The sequence below is a fragment of the Bombus pascuorum genome, unplaced genomic scaffold, assembly GCF_905332965.1.
Source record: "Bombus pascuorum unplaced genomic scaffold, iyBomPasc1.1, whole genome shotgun sequence".
NCBI classification, from domain to species: domain Eukaryota; kingdom Metazoa; phylum Arthropoda; class Insecta; order Hymenoptera; family Apidae; genus Bombus; species Bombus pascuorum.
In genome coordinates, this window is record NW_026869740.1 from 830,542 (window position 1) to 847,060 (window position 16,519).

Here is a 16,519-nt window from a genome sequence, read left to right on the forward strand (position 1 = left end):
GTACTACCAACTAACGTATAAGGTTATATACTATTACGTTATAACGTATAACGTTATATAATACTACGAACTAACGTATAACGTTATATACTATTACGTTATAAGGTATAACGTTATATACTATTACGTTTTAACGTATAACGTTATATATATTACGTTATAACGGATAACGTTATATACTATTACGCAATAACGTATAACGTTATATAATACTACGAACTAACGTATAACGTTATATAATATTACGAACTAACGTACAACGTTATGTAGTATTACCTTATAACGTATAACATTAAATACAGTTACGTTATAACGTATAACGTTATATACTATTACGTTATAACGTATAACGTTATATAATATTACGTACTAACGTATAAAGTTATATACTATTACGTACTAACGGATAACGGTATATACTATTGCCTAATATCGTATAACGTTATATGCCATTACGTACTAACGGATAACGTTATATACTATTACGTACTAACGAATAACGTTGTATACTATTACGTAACAACGTATAACGTTATGTAGTATTACCTTATAACGTATAACGTTATATAATATTACATTATAACGTATAACGTTATATACTATTACGTACTAACGAATTACGTTATATACTATTACGTACTAACGGATAACGTTATATACTATTACGCAATAACGTATAACGTTATATAGTAGTAAGAACTAACGTATAACGTTATATAATACTACGAACTAACGTATAACGTTTTATACTATTACGTAATAACGTATAACGTTATATACTTTTACGTACTAACGTATAACGTTATATACTATTACGTAATAACGTATAACGTTATGTAGTATTACCTTATAACGTATAACGATATATACTATTACGTTATAACGTATAACGTTATATACTATTACGTTATAACGTCTAACGATATATACTATGACGTTATAACGTATAACGTTATATACTATTACGTTATAACGGATAACGTTATATACTATTACGTTATAACGTATAACGTTATATATATTACGTTATAACGGATAACGTTATATGCTATTACGCAATAACGTATAACGTTATATAATACTACGTACTAACGATTAACGTTATATACTATTACGTACTAACGGATAACGTTACATACTATTACGCAATAACGTATAACGTTATATAATACTACGAACTAACGTATAACGTTATATACTATTACTTAATAACGTATAACGTTATACACTTTTACGTACTAACGTATAACGTTATATACTATTACGTAATAACGTATAACGTTATATACTACTACGTTATAACGTACAACGTTAATTATCATTACGTTATAACGTATAACGTTATATACTATTACGTAATAACGTATAACGTTATATACTTTTACGTACTAATTTATAACGTTATATACTATTACGTTATAACGTATAACGTTATGTAGTATTACCTTATAACGTATAACGATATATACTATTACGTTATAACGTATAACGTTATATACTATTACGTTATAACGTATAACGTTATATATATTACGTTATAACGGATAACGTTATATACTATTACGCAATAACGTATAACGTTATATAGTACTAAGAACTAACGTATAACGTTATATAATACTACGAACTAACGTATAACGTTTTATACTATTACGTAATAACGTATAACGTTATATACTATTACGTTATAACGTATAACGTTATATAATACTACGAACTAACGTATAACGTTATATACTATTACGTTATAACGTATAACGTTATATACTATTACGTACTAACGATTAACGTTATATACTATTACGTACTAACGGATAACGTTATATACTATTACTCAATAACGTATAACATTATATAATTTTACGAATTAACGTATAACGTTATATAGTACTACGAACTAACGTATAAGGTTACATACTATTACGTTATAACGTATAACGTTATATACTATTACGTTATAACGTATAACGTTATATAATACTACGAACTACCGCATAACGTTATATACTATTACTTTATAAAGTATAACGTTATATACTATTACGTTATAACGTATAACGTTATATATATTACGTTATAACGGATAACGTTATATACTATTACGCAATAACGTATAAAGTTATATAATACTACGAACTAACGTATAACGTTATATAATATTACGAACTAACGTATAACGTTATGTAGTATTACCTTATAACGTATAACGTTAAATACAATTACGTTATAACGTATAACGTTACATACTATTACGCAATAACGTATAACGTTATATAATACTACGAACTAACGTATAACGTTATATAATACTACGAACTAACGTATAACGTTATATAATACTACGAACTATCGTATAACGTTATATACTATTACGTAATAACGTATAACGTTATACACTTTTACGTACTAACGTATAACGTTATATACTATTACGTAATAACGTATAACGTTATATACTACTACGTTATAACGTACAACGTTAATTATCATTACGTTATAACGTATAACGTTATATACTATTACGTAATAACGTATAACGTTATATACTTTTACGTACTAATTTATAACGTTATATACTATTATGTTATAACGTATAACGTTATGTAGTATTACCTTATAACGTATAACGATATATACTATTACGTTATAACGTATAACGTTATATACTATTACGTTATAAAGTATAACGTTATTAACTATTACGTTTTAACGTATAACGTTATATATATTACGTTATAACGGATAACGTTATATACTATTACGCAATAACGTATAACATTATATAATACTACGAACTAACGTATAACGTTATATAATATTACGAACTAACGTATAACGTTATGTAGTATTACCTTATAACGTATAACATTAAATACAAATACGTTATAACGTATAACGTTATATACTATTACGTTATAACGTATAACGTTATATACTATTACGTTATAACGTACAACGTTAATTATCATTACGTTATAACGTATAGCGTTATATACTATTACGTAATAACCTATAACGTTATATACTTTTACGTACTAATTTATAACGTTATATACTATTACGTTATAACGTATAACGTTATGTAGTATTACCTTATAACGTATAACGTTATATATATTACGTTATAACGGATAACGTTATATACTATTAAGCAATAACGTATAACGTTATATAATACTACGAACTAACGTATAACGTTATATACTATTACGTAATAACGTATAACGTTATACACTTTTACGTACTAACATATAACGTTATATACTATTACGTAATAACGTATAACGTTATATACTACTACGTTATAACGTATAACGTTATATATATTACGTTATAACGGACAAAGTTATATATCATTACGTTATAACGTATAACGTTATATACTATTACGTTATAACGTACAAAGTTATATATCATTACGTTATAACGTATAACGTTATATAGTATTCCGTACTAACGAATAACGGTATATACTATTACGTACTAACGAATAACGTTATATAATACTACGAACTAACGTATAACGTTATATAATACTACGAACTAACGTATAACGTTATATAATACTACGAGCTAACGTATAACGTTATATACTATTACGTAATAACGTATAACGTTATACACTTTTACGTACTAACGTATAACGTTATATACTATTACGTAATAACGTATAACGTTATGTAATCTTACCTTATAGCGTATAACGTTATATAATACTACGAACTAACGTATAACGTTATATAATACTACGAACTAACGTATAACGTTATATAATACTACGAACTATCGTATAACGTTATATACTATTACGTTATAACGGACAAAGTTATATATCATTACGTTATAACGTATAACGTTATATACTATTACGTTATAACGTACAAAGTTATATATCATTACGTTATAACGTATAACGTTATATAGTATTCCGTACTAACGAATAACGGTATATACTATTACGTACTAACGAATAACGTTATATACTATTACGTACTAACGAATAACGTTATATACTATTACGTAATAACGTATAACGTTATGTAGTATTACCTTATAACGTATAACGTTATATACTATCACGTACTAACGAATAACGTTATATACTATTACGTACTAACGAATAACGGTGTATACTATTACGTACTAACGAATAACGTTATATACTATTACGTACTAACGGATAACGTTTTATACTATTACGTAATAACGTATAACGTTATACACTTTTACGTACAAACCTATAACGTTATATACTATTACGTAATAACGTATAACGTTATGTAGTATTACCTTATAACGTATAACGTTATATACTATCACGTACTAACGAATAACGTTATATACTATTACGTACTAACGGATAACGTTATATACTATTACGTAATAGCGTATAACGTTATACACTTTTACGTACTAACGTATAACGTTCTATACTATTACGTAATAACGTATAACGTTATGTAGTATTACCTTATAACGTATAACGTTATATACTAATACGTACTAACGGATAACGATATATACTATTACGCAGTAACGTATAACGTTATATAATACTACGAACTAACGTATAACGTTATATACTATTGCGTAATATCGTATAACGTTACATGCCATTACGTACTAACGGATAACGTTATATATTATTACGTACTAACGTATAACGTTATATACTATTACGTACTAACGGATAACGATATATACTATTACGCAGTAACGTATAACGTTATATAATACTACGAACTAACGTATAAACTTATATAATACTACGAACTAACGTATAACGTTTTATAATATTACGTAATAACGTATAACGATATATACTTCTACGTACTAACGCATAACATTATATACTATTACGTAATAACGTATAACGTTATGTAGTATTACCTTATAACGTATAACGTTATATACTATTACGTAATAACGTATAACGTTATGTAGTATTACCTTATAACGTATAACGTTATATGTGTTACGTTATAACGTATAACGTTATATAATATTACGTTATAACGTATAACGTTATATACTTTTACGTACTAACGTATAACGTTATATACTATTACGTAATAACGTATAACGTTATGTAGTATTACCTTATAACGTATAACGTTATATACTATTACGTTATAACGTACAACGTTATATATCATTACGTTATAACGTATAACGTTATATAGTATTCCGTACTAAGGAATAACGGTATATACTATTACGTACTAACGAATAACGTTATATACTATAACGTAATAACGTATAACGTTATATACTTTTACGTACTAATGTATAACGTTATATACTATTACGTAATAACGTATAACGTTATGTAGTATTACCTTATAACGTATAACGTTATATACTTTTACTTACTAACGTATAACGTTATATACTATTACGTAATAACGTATAACGTTATATAATACTACGAACTAACGTATAACGTTATATACTATTACGTTATAACATATAACGTTATATACTATTACGTACTAACGATTAACGTTATATACTATTACGTACTAACGGATAACGTTATATACTATTACGAAATAACGTATAACATTATATAATTTTACGAACTAACGTATAACGTTATATAGTACTACGAACTAACGTATAACGTTATATACTATTACGTAATAACGTATAACATTACACACTTTTACGTACTAACGTATAACGTTATATACTATTACGTAATAACGTATAACGTTATGTAGTCTTACCTTATAGCGTATAACGTTATATACTATTACGTAATAACGTATAACGTTATGTAGTATTACCTTATAACGTATAACGTTATATACTATTACGTAATAACGTATAACGTTATGTAGTATTACCTTATAACGTATAACGTTATATATGTTACGTTATAACGTATAACGTTATATACCATTACGTTGTAACGTATAACGTTATATACTTTTACGTACTAACGTATAACGTTATATACTATTACGTAATAACGTATAACGTTATGTAGTATTACCTTATAACGTATAACGTTATATACTATCACGTACTAACGAATAACGTTATATACTATTACGTACTAACGAATAACGTTATATACTATTACGTAATAACGTATAACGTTATGTAGTATTACCTTATAACGTATAACGTTATATACTATCACGTACTAACGAATAACGTTATATACTATTACGTACTAACGAATAACGGTGTATACTATTACGTACTAACGAATAACGTTATATACTATTACGTACTAACGGATAACGTTTTATACTATTACGTAATAACGTATAACGTTATACACTTTTACGTACAAACCTATAACGTTATATACTATTACGTAATAACGTATAACGTTATGTAGTATTACCTTATAACGTATAACGTTATATACTATCACGTACTAACGAATAACGTTATATACTATTACGTACTAACGGATAACGTTATATACTATTACGTAATAGCGTATAACGTTATACACTTTTACGTACTAACGTATAACGTTCTATACTATTACGTAATAACGTATAACGTTATGTAGTATTACCTTATAACGTATAACGTTATATACTAATACGTACTAACGGATAACGATATATACTATTACGTTATAAAGTATAACGTTATATAGCATTACGTACTAACGAATAACGGTATATACTATTACGTACTAACGAATAACGTTATATATTATTACGTACTAACGATTAACGTTATATACTATTACGTACTAACGGATAACGTTATATACTATTACGCAATAACGTATAAAGTTATATAATTTTACGAATTAACCTATAACGTTATATAATACTACGAACTAACGTATAACGTTATATACTATTACCTTATAACGTATAACGTTATATAGCATTACGTACTAACGAATAACGGTATATACTATTACGTACTAACGAATAACGTTATATATTATTACGTACTAACGTATAACGTTATATACTATTACGTTATAACGTATAACGTTATATACTATTACGTACTAACGATTAACGTTATATACTATTATGTACTAACGGATAACGTTATATACTATTACGCAATAACGTATAACATTATATAATTTTACGAACTAACGTATAACGTTATATAGTACTACGAACTAACGTATAAGGTTATATACTATTACGTTATAACGTATAACGTTATATACTATTGCGTTATAAGGTATAACGTTATATAATACTACGAACTAACGTATAACGTTATATAATACTACGAACTAACGTATAACGTTATATAATACTACGAACTAACGTATAACGTTATATACTATTACGTAATAACGTATAGCGTTATACACTTTTACGTACTAACGTATAACGTTATATACTATTACGTAATAACGTATAACGTTATATACTACTACGTTATAACTTACAACGTTAATTATCATTACGTTATAACGTATAACGTTATATACTATTACGTAATAACGTATAACGTTATATACTTTTACGTACTAATTTATAACGTTATATACTATTACGTTATAACGTATAACGTTATGTAGTATTACCTTATAACGTATAACGATATATACTATTACGTTATAACGTATAACGTTATATACTATTACGTTATAACGTATAACGTTATATACTATTACGTAATAACGTATAACGTTATATACTTTTACGTACTAACGTATAACGTTATATACTATTACGTAATAACGTATAACGTTATACACTTTTACGTACTAACATATAACGTTATATACTATTACGTAATAACGTATAACGTTATATACTACTACGTTATAACGTATAACGTTATATATATTACGTTATAACGTACAAAGTTATATATCATTACGTTATAACGTATAACGTTATATACTATTACGTTATAACGTACAAAGTTATATATCATTACGTTATAACGTATAACGTTATATAGTATTCCGTACTAACGAATAACGGTATATACTATTACGTACTAACGAATAACGTTATATAATACTACGAACTAACGTATAACGTTATATAATACTACGAACTAACGTATAACGTTATATAATACTACGAACTAACGTATAACGTTATATACTATTACGTAATAACGTATAACGTTATACACTTTTACGTACTAACGCATAACGTTATATACTATTACGTAATAACGTATAACGTTATATACTATTACGTACTAACGAATAACGGTGTATACTATTACGTACTAACGAATAACGTTATATACTATTACGTACTAACGGATAACGTTTTATACTATTACGTAATAACGTATAACGTTATACACTTTTACGTACAAACCTATAACGTTATATACTATTACGTAATAACGTATAACGTTATGTAGTATTACCTTATAACGTATAACGTTATATACTATCACGTACTAACGAATAACGTTATATACTATTACGTACTAACGGATAACGTTATATACTATTACGTAATAGCGTATAACGTTATACACTTTTACGTACTAACGTATAACGTTATATACTATTACGTAACAACGTATAACGTTATGTAGTATTACCTTATAATGTATAACGTTATATACTATCACGTACTAACGAATAACGTTATATACTATTACGTACTAACGAATAACGTTATATACTATTACGTAATAACGTATAACGTTATGTAGTATTACCTTATAACGTATAACGTTATATACTATCACGTACTAACGAATAACGTTATATACTATTTCGTACTAACGAATAACGGTGTATACTATTACGTACTAACGAATAACGTTATATACTATTACGTACTAACGGATAACGTTTTATACTATTACGTAATAACGTATAACGTTATACACTTTTACGTACAAACCTATAACGTTATATACTATTACGTAATAACGTATAACGTTATGTAGTATTACCTTATAACGTATAACGTTATATACTATCACGTACTAACGAATAACGTTATATACTATTACGTACTAACGGATAACGTTATATACTATTACGTAATAGCGTATAACGTTATACACTTTTACGTACTAACATATAACGTTCTATACTATTACGTAATAACGTATAACGTTATGTAGTATTACCTTATAACGTATAACGTTATATACTAATACGTACTAACGGATAACGATATATACTATTACGCAGTAACGTATAACGTTATATAATACTACGAACTAACGTATAACGTTATATACTATTGCGTAATATCGTATAACGTTATATGCCATTACGTACTAACGGATAACGTTATATATTATTACGTACTAACGTATAACGTTATATACTATTACGTAATAACGTATAACGTTATGTATTATTTCCTTATAACGTATAACGTTATATGTGTTACGTTATAACGTATAACGTTATATAATATTACGTTATAACGTATAACGTTATATACTTTTACGTACTAACGTATAACGTTATATACTATTACGTAATAACGTATAACGTTATGTAGTATTACCTTATAACGTATAACGTTATATACTATTACGTTATAACGTACAACGTTATATATCATTACGTTATAACGTATAACGTTATATAGTATTCCGTACTAAGGAATAACGGTATATACTATTACGTACTAACGAATAACGTTATATACTATAACGTAATAACGTATAACGTTATATACTTTTACGTACTAATGTATAACGTTATATACTATTACGTAATAACGTATAACGCTTTGTAGTATTACCTTATAACGTATAACGTTATATACTTTTACTTACTAACGTATAACGTTATATACTATTACGTAATAACGTATAACGTTATGTAGTATTACCTTATAACGTATAACGTTATATACTATTACGTTATAACGTATAAAGTTATATACTTTTACGTACTAACGTATAACGTTATATACTATTACGTAATAACGTATAACGTTATGTAGTATTACCTTATAACGTATAACGTTATACACTATTACGTTATAACGTACAACGTTATATATCATTACGTTATAACGTATAACGTTATATAGCATTACGTACTAACGAATAACGGTATATACTATTACGTACTAACGAATAACGTTATATATTATTACGTACTAACGATTAACGTTATATACTATTACGTACTAACGGATAACGTTATATACTATTACGCAATAACGTATAAAGTTATATAATTTTACGAATTAACCTATAACGTTATATAATACTACGAACTAACGTATTGCGTTATATACTATTACCTTATAACGTATAGCGTTATATACTATTACGTTATAACGTATAACGTTATATAATACTACGAACTAACGTATAACGTTATATACTATTACGTTATAACGTATAACGTTATATACTATTACGTACTAACGATTAACGTTATATACTATTATGTACTAACGGATAACGTTATATACTATTACGCAATAACGTATAACATTATATAATTTTACGAACTATCGTATAACGTTATATAGTACTACGAACTAACGTATAAGGTTATATACTATTACGTTATAACGTATAACGTTATATACTATTGCGTTATAAGGTATAACGTTATATAATACTACGAACTAACGTATAACGTTATATAATACTACGAACTAACGTATAACGTTATATAATACTACGAACTAACGTATAACGTTATATACTATTACGTAATAACGTATAGCGTTATACACTTTTACGTACTAACGTATAACGTTATATACTATTACGTAATAACGTATAACGTTATATACTACTACGTTATAACGTACAACGTTAATTATCATTACGTTATAACGTATAACGTTATATACTATTACGTAATAACGTATAACGTTATATACTTTTACGTACTAATTTATAACGTTATATACTATTACGTTATAACGTATAACGTTATGTAGTATTACCTTATAACGTATAACGATATATACTATTACGTTATAACGTATAACGTTATATACTATTACGTTATAACGTATAACGTTATATACTATTACGTAATAACGTATAACGTTATATACTTTTACGTACTAACGTATAACGTTATATACTATTACGTAATAACGTATAACGTTATACACTTTTACGTACTAACATATAACGTTATATACTATTACGTAATAACGTATAACGTTATATACTACTACGTTATAACGTATAACGTTATATATATTACGTTATAACGTACAAAGTTATATATCATTACGTCATAACGTATAACGTTATATACTATTACGTTATAACGTACAAAGTTATATATCATTAGGTTATAACGTATAACGTTATATAGTATTCCGTACTAACGAATAACGGTATATACTATTACGTACTAACGAATAACGTTATATAATACTACGAACTAACGTATAACGTTATATAATACTACGAACTAACGTATAACGTTATATAATACTACGAACTAACGTATAACGTTATATACTATTACGTAATAACGTATAACGTTATACACTTTTACGTACTAACGTATAACGTTATATACTATTACGTAATAACGTATAACGTTATGTAGTCTTACCTTATAGCGTATAACGTTATATACTATTACGTACTAACGATTAAAGTTATATACTATTACGTACTAATGGATAACGTTATATACTATTACGAAATAACGTATAACATTATATAATTTTACGAACTAACGTATAACGTTATATAGTACTACGAACTAACGTATAACGTTATATACTATTACGTAATAACGTATAACGTTATACGCTTTTACGTACTAACGTATAACGTTATATACTATTACGTAATAACGTATAACGTTATGTAGTCTTACCTTATAGCGTATAACGTTATATACTATTACGTAATAACGTATAACGTTATGTAGTATTACCTTATAACGTATAACGTTATATACTATTACGTAATAACGTATAACGTTATATATGTTACGTTATAACGTATAACGTTATATACTATTACGTTATAACGTATAACGTTATATACTTTTACGTACTAACGTATAACGTTATATACTATTACGTTATAACGTATAACGTTATATACTATTACGTTATAACGTATAACGTTATATACTATTACGTAATAACGTATAACGTTATATACTTTTACGTACTAACGTATAACGTTATATACTATTACGTAATAACGTATAACGTTATACACTTTTACGTACTAACATATAACGTTATATACTATTACGTAATAACGTATAACGTTATATACTACTACGTTATAACGTATAACGTTATATATATTACGTTATAACGTACAAAGTTATATATCATTACGTCATAACGTATAACGTTATATACTATTACGTTATAACGTACAAAGTTATATATCATTAGGTTATAACGTATAACGTTATATAGTATTCCGTACTAACGAATAACGGTATATACTATTACGTACTAACGAATAACGTTATATAATACTACGAACTAACGTATAACGTTATATAATACTACGAACTAACGTATAACGTTATATAATACTACGAACTAACGTATAACGTTATATACTATTACGTAATAACGTATAACGTTATACACTTTTACGTACTAACGTATAACGTTATATACTATTACGTAATAACGTATAACGTTATGTAGTCTTACCTTATAGCGTATAACGTTATATACTATTACGTACTAACGATTAAAGTTATATACTATTACGTACTAATGGATAACGTTATATACTATTACGAAATAACGTATAACATTATATAATTTTACGAACTAACGTATAACGTTATATAGTACTACGAACTAACGTATAACGTTATATACTATTACGTAATAACGTATAACGTTATACGCTTTTACGTACTAACGTATAACGTTATATACTATTACGTAATAACGTATAACGTTATGTAGTCTTACCTTATAGCGTATAACGTTATATACTATTACGTAATAACGTATAACGTTATGTAGTATTACCTTATAACGTATAACGTTATATACTATTACGTAATAACGTATAACGTTATATATGTTACGTTATAACGTATAACGTTATATACTATTACGTTATAACGTATAACGTTATATACTTTTACGTACTAACGTATAACGTTATATACTATTACGTAATAACGTATAACGTTATGTAGTATTACCTTATAACGTATAACGTTATATACTATCACGTACTAACGAATAACGTTATATACTATTACGTACTAACGAATAACGGTGTATACTATTACGTACTAACGAATAACGTTATATACTATTACGTACTAACGGATAACGTTTTATACTATTACGTAATAACGTATAACGTTATACACTTTTACGTACAAACCTATAACGTTATATACTATTACGTAATAACGTATAACGCTATGTAGTATTACCTTATAACGTATAACGTTATATACTATCACGTACTAACGAATAACGTTATATACTATTACGTACTAACGGATAACGTTATATACTATTACGTAATAGCGTATAACGTTATACACTTTTACGTACTAACGTATAACGTTCTATACTATTACGTAATAACGTATAACGTTATGTAGTATTACCTTATAACGTATAACGTTATATACTAATACGTACTAACGGATAACGATATATACTATTACGCAGTAACGTATAACGTTATACAGGGTGCGCCGTTAGAATCCGGACAAAAGAAGTTTTGTGCAGAAAGTTGTTTATTTAAGTCAATACACAAAAACACATGAAAATGTTGTTATATCTCATTTAAAGGGTCCTTGCTGAGAACTTTTATTCTATGTAACCACCCTCTGCCTCTATGACCTGCTCTATTCTTGCTCTAAAGCGCGAGCACGCTGACTTCAACTGGTCGCGTTTAATTGTCGCGAATTCTGACTCGATAGCAGCTCGTAGGGAGTTGACGTTGGGGTGCCTGCATTTATTAGTTTGTCTCTCGATAACGCCCCACACGTAATAGTCCAATGGGTTTAGGTCGGGACTGTTAGGAGGCCAGAAATCTTTCGACCAAAACATGTCCACATTGTCAGAGAGCCAATTTTGAACAAGATGACTTGTGTGAGCAGGTGCGCCATCTTGTTGAAATAAATACGGCCTTCCAGAAGCCGTAATTTCCATCCACGGCTTTATTACTGTCTTCAGGACCTCCAAATAAACCTCCTTTGTGATTCTTTCGCCTTTTTGGAAGAAGTGCGGAGGCATGACGTCGCCCTCACTTGAGACAACGCTCAAAACGTGAACACTTGCTGGAAATTTGGTTTTGCCCACAACAAAATTAAATTACCGTCGATCTTGGGTAGCTAAAGAATTTTATAATTTCGACCGGCGTTCTCCCGGCGCGAAGACTTTCTACAATCGCCGCTCTTCTATCGTATTCCGGGTTTTGCTTAACGAGTTCTGTCATTTTGAGGTTATAGAAGACTTATTGACATATTTAACTAACTTCAGAGTCAATCAGCACAAACATCTGAATTCTAATATGGTGGGAACTACAAATTGAATTCTGTCCGAATTCTAACGGCGCACCCTGTATAATACTACGAACTAACGTATAACGTTATATACTATTGCGTAATATCGTATAACGTTGTATGCCATTACGTACTAACGGATAACGTTATATATTATTACGTACTAACGTATAACGTTATATACTATTACGTACTAACGGATAACGATATATACTATTACGCAGTAACGTATAACGTTATATAATACTACGAACTAACGTATAAACTTATATAATACTACGAACTAACGTATAACGTTTTATAATATTACGTAATAACGTATAACGTTATATACTTCTACGTACTAACGTATAACGTTATATACTATTACGTAATAACGCATAACGTTATGTAGTATTACCTTATAACGTATAACGTTATATACTATTACGTAATAACGTATAACGTTATGTAGTATTACCTTATAACGTATAACGTTATATACTATTACGTTATAACGTACAACGTTATATATCATTACGTTATAACGTATAACGTTATATAGTATTCCGTACTAAGGAATAACGGTATATACTAATACGTACTAACGAATAACGTTATATACTATAACGTAATAACGTATAACGTTATATACTCTTACGTACTAATGTATAACGTTATATACTATTACGTAATAACGTATAACGTTATGTAGTATTACCTTATAACGTATAACGTTATATACTTTTACTTACTAACGTATAACGTTATATACTATTACGTAATAACGTATAACGTTATGTAGTATTACCTTATAACGTATAACGTTATATACTATTACGTTATAACGTATAACGTTATATACTTTTACGTACTAACGTATAACGTTATATACTATTACGTAATAACGTATAACGTTATGTAGTATTACCTTATAACGTATAACGTTATACACTATTACGTTATAACGTACAACGTTATATATCATTACGTTATAACGTATAACGTTATATAGCATTACGTACTAACGAATAACGGTATATACTATTACGTACTAACGAATAACGTTATATATTATTACGTACTAACGATTAACGTTATATACTATTACGTACTAACGGATAACGTTATATACTATTACGCAATAACGTATAACGTTATATAATTTTACGAATTAACCTATAACGTTATATAATACTACGAACTAACGTATAACGTTATATACTATTACCTTATAACGTATAACGTTATATACTATTACGTTATAACGTATAACGTTATATAATACTACGAACTAACGTATAACGTTATATACTATTACGTTATAACGTATAACGTTATAATATATTACGTACTAACGATTAACGTTATATACTATTATGTACTAACGGATAACGTTATATACTATTACGCAATAACGTATAACATTATATAATTTTACGAACTAACGTATAACGTTATATAGTACTACGAACTAACGTATAAGGTTATATACTATTACGTTATAACGTATAACGTTATATACTATTACGTTATAAGGTATAACGTTATATAATACTACGAACTAACGTATAACGTTATATACTATTACGTTATAAAGTATAACGTTATTAACTATTACGTTTTAACGTATAACGTTATATATATTACGTTATAACGGATAACGTTATATACTATTACGCAATAACGTATAACGTTATATAATACTACGAACTAACGTATAACGTTATATAATATTACGAACTAACGTATAACGTTATGTAGTATTACCTTATCACGTGTAACATTAAATACAATTACGTTATAACGTATAACGTTATATACTATTACGTTATAACGTATAACGTTATATACTAATACGTACTAACGGATAACGATATATAGCATTACGTACTAACGAATAACGGTATATACTATTACGTACTAACGAATAACGTTATATATTATTACGTACTAACGATTAACGTTATATACTATTACGTACTAACGGATAACGTTATATACTATTACGCAATAACGTATAACATTATATAATTTTACGAACTAACGTATAACGTTATATAGTACTACGAACTAACGTATAAGGTTATATACTATTACGTTATAACGTATAACGTTTTATACTATTGCGTTATAAGGTATAAC